General features: G+C 39.9%; 1 pseudogene; it reads left to right on the top strand.

Moving 5' to 3' along the window:
- Window positions 1-5,639, top strand: part of LOC109255829 (heterogeneous nuclear ribonucleoprotein A3-like) — a 130,624-nt pseudogene extending 124,985 nt beyond the window's left edge.
- The last annotated feature ends 361 nt before the right edge of the window (window positions 5,640-6,000 follow it).

The raw sequence follows: 6,000 nt of genomic DNA on the forward strand, positions 1-6,000 counted from the left end.
GGCTCATTCATTTCAAGGCTTGCTCAATTGCAAATGTAACCAGAGATTTAATAACTAGTGTTACCCTGGGAGGATGCTGTAGGAATAAATTTAGATTTAAAAAATATATATTCACATCCTCTACATAAATGGCAACTTTCTCTCTCTTGCTTAAGAGCAGACTGACAGAAAGGTTATTCACTTTACTCTGCAGGCACTTAACACATTTGAAGCATAGCTCTTTCAGCCATCATGTAAAATAGCACTTCTCTAAGGGCGCCTGGGTGGCTCAGTCAGTTAAGCGTCCAACTCTTGATTTCGGCTCAGGTCATGGTTTCACAGTTTATGGGTTCAAGCCCCACATCAGGCTCTGTGCTGGCAATGAGAAGCCTGCTTGGGATTCTCTGTCTCCCTTTCTCTCTCTGCTCGTCTCCTTCTCTCTCTAAATAAAATAAATAAATAAACAAACAAACAAACAGACATTTAAAAATAAAATAGCTCTTCTCAAAACCAGTCTTTGTTTTTTTTTCTTACAAGCTGTTTCAGAGTTACCTGAGTGTCAGGGATTTGGTAAATGTATGCGTAGAAGACCCAATAAGGGGTGAACAAAACATGGAGGACTCAGTATCTGATTTCAGAAAATGGAAATGAAAAATAATATTTAATTTTAAAATACATGGATGTTTCCACAGTTCAGTATAAAGAGATGGAACAAAAGATGGATGTTGAGTTTTGTGCAAGCTCTTGGAGGGAGCTCTTGGAGCTCGTGGTATTACCATGCTATAATGCTTTTGGGGAACTATAATGCTTTTGGGGAATTATACCATGGTGCCAGATAATCATCACCTTTTTCTTCCCTTCCTCCCTTTTTCCTCCCCCCTCCTTCTCCCTCCTCTTCTTCCTCTTCTTTTTCCTCCTCCTCCATCCTTTTCTTCTTCATACTCCTCCTCCTTTTCATCTTCCTTCTCCTCTTCCCCTCTTCCTGTTCTTTCTCCTTCTCCTCCTTGTTCTCTTCCTCCTCCTCCTCCTCCTCCTCCTCCTCCTCCTCCTCCTCCTCCTCTCCATCCCCTTCTCTCCATCCCCTTCTCTCCATCCCCTTCTCTCTCCCTCACCTACAAGTGGCCTAAAGGCTCCCTTGCTTCCTCTTCCTTTCTCCCCTCTAGTCTCTATAGTCCTTTGCCCATTCAATCTCCTACACATACAATCCCACCTAATTTATTCTCTGAGGACTGAACACAGGAATATTCTAATTTCCAACCCAAGTGGCAAAATCCTAATAGTGTATCTCTACGAGAGGTGCGGGCAGTGTCACAGATACTCATTTTATCTCTCTCTCTCCATTTCATGTTACATCCATCCTAATTATCACTACCAATACTGCCTCATGTCTCTAAATCTGGACTTTGGTTCAGCTCTTCAGAGAATAAAACCTCCACTTTCTCCAGGGATGGAGGAAGGACAGTAGCCTCACTGCTTGTGCCATGGAGGAGACCAAGAACCTAAGAGCATCTAATTCAGAGATTCTACTGATCCCTCCACTCCAGATACTGGCTGATGCACTGAGATTCAGCCTATTTCTTATTGCTTATCTACATTCTCATTCTGCCACCTCCTTTTAATTCATGAACATATGCAGACATACAGGTGTATATGTGCACATACACACACACAGGCAGTTAGGGTTCAGTCCATTTATTGTACTAAAACTATTGCCACTAATCTATCTGCTTTCTCTCTCCAAAAATTATGTTTATTTCTTTTTTCTTTTACTCATTCAGTCTTTAATTCAGCAAACATTTACTGATCATCCACTGTGAACTAAGATTTGAGCCCAGTGCTGAAGATACACATAAGCAAAACCAGAACCAGTCTGTCTTCCCCTTGGCAGTTATAATCTAAAAGGATAGACAGATGGTTATTGAATAAATGTAAAATCACACTGCTTGATGCCTTTTACAAGTTGTGGATGCAGAGATCTATGTCCTTTTGAGGTTTTATAGCATGATATTTGACTTGGGTGGTTAGGGAAGTAGTGAATGAGCTGTTATTTGAAGGAAGATTAGTTAAGAGTATTCCATAAAGGAAAGGGCTGATGCCAAAGGTAGGTAGTAGTGGTCTACTGATTGCAACTCCAGGGAAGAGACAAGAAGTAAGGAAGAGGGATAGGGTTAAAGTGGGGCTGGGTGTGGCACAGGGGTGGAGGACACCTACTATACTGTCAGATTAGATGGAGCATTTATGTGACGATTGCTGTTGAAAACAAGGGTGTTGAAGGAATCTGGACCATCCTCACATCATTTTTATGGAAAGGTTTCATGGGAAAGATTATTGTCCCTTTCACTTTGTGTTATATATGTCCTTAGACCACATCTAGGATTCTGCTAGTTTTGAACATGGGTTCTTTTCTATAAAGTCAACTGAGTAAGTTCTATCTTAGATGTTGTAGAGTTATTTAAAACTTTATATATAGGTGATCTCAAAATGGAGGTAAAGTCACCCCAGCCCAACTTTGGGCATCACTGCTGTAGGTGGGGAAAGGAGGGCCATGATCCAAAGAAACGGGAGCAGTTGAAAAACTCTTTGTTGGTGACTTGAGCTACACATGATAGCTGGAGAGAATATTTTGAAAATGGGGCACACTTAGAGATTGTGTGGTGATGAGACCCCCCCACCCCCCAAAAATGTTCCAGGCTTTTTTTTTTTTTTTTGCTTTTTTTGTTTCTTATTTTTTATAAAGAGGAGAATACTCCATTTTTTTTTTTAAATGTTTATTTATTTATTTTGTGAGAGAGAGGGAGAGAGAATTCCGAGCAGGCTCTGTGCTGCCAGTGCAGAGCCTAATGAGGCACTCGACCTCATGACCTGAGCCAAAATCAAGAGTCAGATGCTTACCCAACTGAACAACCCAGACACCCTAGGGATTTTGGTTTTGTGACTTACTCTTGTGTGGAGGAGGTGGACGCAGCAATGTGTGCTGGGCCACACGAGGTTGTTGGACATGTAGTGGAACCAAAGATAACTGTTTCTAGAGAGGACTCTGTAAAGCCTGGTATCCATCTAACAGTGAAGAAAATTTTCGTTGGTGGGATTAAAGAAGATACAGAACAATATATTTTGAGAGACTACTTTGAAAACATATAACAAGTAGTGAAACTGTAGAAGTTACAGAAGCCAGGCAGAGTGGAAAAAAGAGAGGATTTGCTGTTGTAATGTTTGATGATCATGATACCATGGGTAAAATTGTCATTTAGAAATACCACCCTATTAATGAGCGTCATCGTGAAGTAAAAAAGGCCCTTTCTAAATAAGAAATGTAGTCGGCCGGATCGCAAAGAGGTCGAGGACGTGGGTCTGGCAACTTTAGGGGTCATGGAGACCACTTTGGAGGTGGTGGTGACTCTGGTGGAAGAGGAGACTATGGTGGTGGAGGTGGTGGCAGGCGAGGTAGTTACGGAGGAGGTGGTGGTGGCAACTATGGCAGTGGTCTTGGTTACAGTAGTAGAGAAGGCTATGATGGGGGTGGACCAGGATATGGAAACCAAGGTGGCAGATATGGTGGCGGTGGGCAGAGGATATAGCGATGGCAACGGAGGAGGAGAATTTGGAGGTAACTACGGTGGTCGTGGGAACTATAATGCTTTGGGGAATTATAGTAGACAACAGCAATCCAATTATGGACTTGTGAAGGGGGGCAGTTGCGGAGAAGTTCCCGCAGTCCCTGTGGTGGTGGTTATGGGTCTGGCGGTGGAAATGGTGGCTATAGTTGCAGAAGGTTCTTCAAACAAACAAACAAACAAACATACAAACAAACCAGCAAAAAAAAAAAAAAAATCTCAGAAGAAAAGTGTTACAGTTCTCAGCAGGAGAGAGAGTTAAGAGTTGTCAGGAAAGCTGCTGGTGACTTGGAGATAGTCGTCCCCAGTGCATTAGAGGAACTGTAGAAATCTGCCACAGGAGGAATAATGATCCACATACTCAGAGAAGTGACTGTACCTTAAACAGGAATCCCTTCTTGTCCAGGACTGTACTAGCCACATTCTGCAAAAAGTGCAACTATGAATTAGTGCAGTGTGATGCCAATTAGATGTGCGTTCCTGATGTAGCTTTTCCTTTTTCTTTTTGTTACATCTTTTCATGACATCTCATTGTCCTGTAAATTGTGGTAGCTATACCAGGAATAAAAAATTAAGGAATTTTTAACCTAAAAGAGAAAATAAAATTTTATATATAGGATGTTTCACGTCACAAAAAGTCTTGGGACTTAAATGCTTGCCATCTTAAATAATTGGAACATGATGTGTTCAAGAATCTCTTGGTCGTACAGCTCAGAATCAGAGTTACTGAGTAAAAGCTTCAGGGAGGACAGCTTACTCTGAACATAAACAGGAACAAAACAGACAGGAACACCTTGCCATTGACGTTCAGACTCTTAAAATGGAATTGAGTGGCTCAGAATAAATATCCCATAAAAGGAAATACCAGGGTAAAGAATCATTGCATGGGGCATATTTTATGCATTTTGTGTGGGGTCATGAAGTAGGAAATATTAATACAATAGATGTAAGTTGAACCAGAAAAATTCAAAGATAATCCACTTCTTTGATTCTATAAATGGAACCTGTTTAACTATTTTGGTGCTCTAGTTCAATTCCTAGCCACTTAAAAAATCACCACCTTTCTTTGCTAGCAGCCTAGGCAATTCCTTTGCCTGCAGCTTAAGATTTGAATGAATTGGATGCTGGGTTTTTTTTTCTTTTTTTTTTTTTAATGCGAAATATGTTTTTGATTTGTAAATGAACTCAGGCACAGCAATGGACATTGAAATTATTATTTTTTAAATGAAATAAAAATAGAGCTGACAGCTAAAGAACTTTCACAGCAGTTATTATTATGTGTTATTATTAGCAGCAGCATGTGGTGACATTTTAGGCTCCAAATCCACAGAAATATATCCTAGATCATGGGTATTCCAGATGCTAGGGGGAAGAAAACAGAAAGGCTGCTGTCTGGCTTCACATGACAGAACTTTTTGAAAATGAAACAAGAAATCTGATAATTTTCTACTAGGCAGTGGAGACTGATTTATCTCTATCCCTAGGGGTTGAAAGGTTAACAATGGGATTTTTCAACAAATGTAGATATCAGCCACCAAGAACACTACTCCGAATATGCTGAGGAATGTCTTTGACTCCTTCAGCTGTATGAAATCTATCACATTATTAGTGACTTAATGGAAGAATATATTGTATTTTATGGATTTAGTCAGCATGGAACCCCCTAAAACACAGCTTTGAATAAAAGTGAAATCTTGATGTGGTGTGGCCTCTTCTCCAACTAGTACAAACAAACTTCTAGACTTTCTCGAAGAAGTTTTCTGCTTTGGGTACTCAAATTTCTCTTAACAGAAATTGGGACATTGACATTCTGTAGGTGGATAGGCGGCATATTATAGTCATTAGAAATGTGGATTTAGAATCAAATTCTGCTGCATTTGAGTCTCTGTAACTCTGTTCCTCCCTAGAAGTGCTCTCCTGGGAAGTTCATCATCTCTGAAATTCTTCTGTTCATCTCTTCATAAAATTCTCATCATCTCTAAAATTTGCTTTCCTCATCTGAAAAATGTAATAATAGTCACCCGTATCTTCATAGAGGTGTTGTAAGGATTTAATTATGGAGCATCATATCAAGCACTCAGATATATGTCTGACGACGTATGTAGCTGGCAAGTCAAAAAAACACAACTTATACTGGACCCTAAATCATGGGGAAAGCTCATGCTCTGGGTCTGATACACCTACCTGAATTTGATCTCTGACTTCATCTGTAATGAATTTTGTTACTAAGTCATGTTCTGGGTCAGTAGCTGACCCAGAGCACATCAGCATATTATCTATTTATTTTTATTTAAAAAAATTTATACCAATTAGTGCCATGCCATTTGGATTATGAAATCCTTTAAAAATTGACTAAAAGAAAATTAGTTATATCACATGAAAATTTTGTGTGGCTGTGACAGATATT

Source organism: Panthera pardus, unplaced genomic scaffold (assembly GCF_024362965.1).
Source record: "Panthera pardus isolate Hobbes unplaced genomic scaffold, ASM2436296v1 HiC_scaffold_20, whole genome shotgun sequence".
NCBI lineage: Eukaryota > Metazoa > Chordata > Mammalia > Carnivora > Felidae > Panthera > Panthera pardus.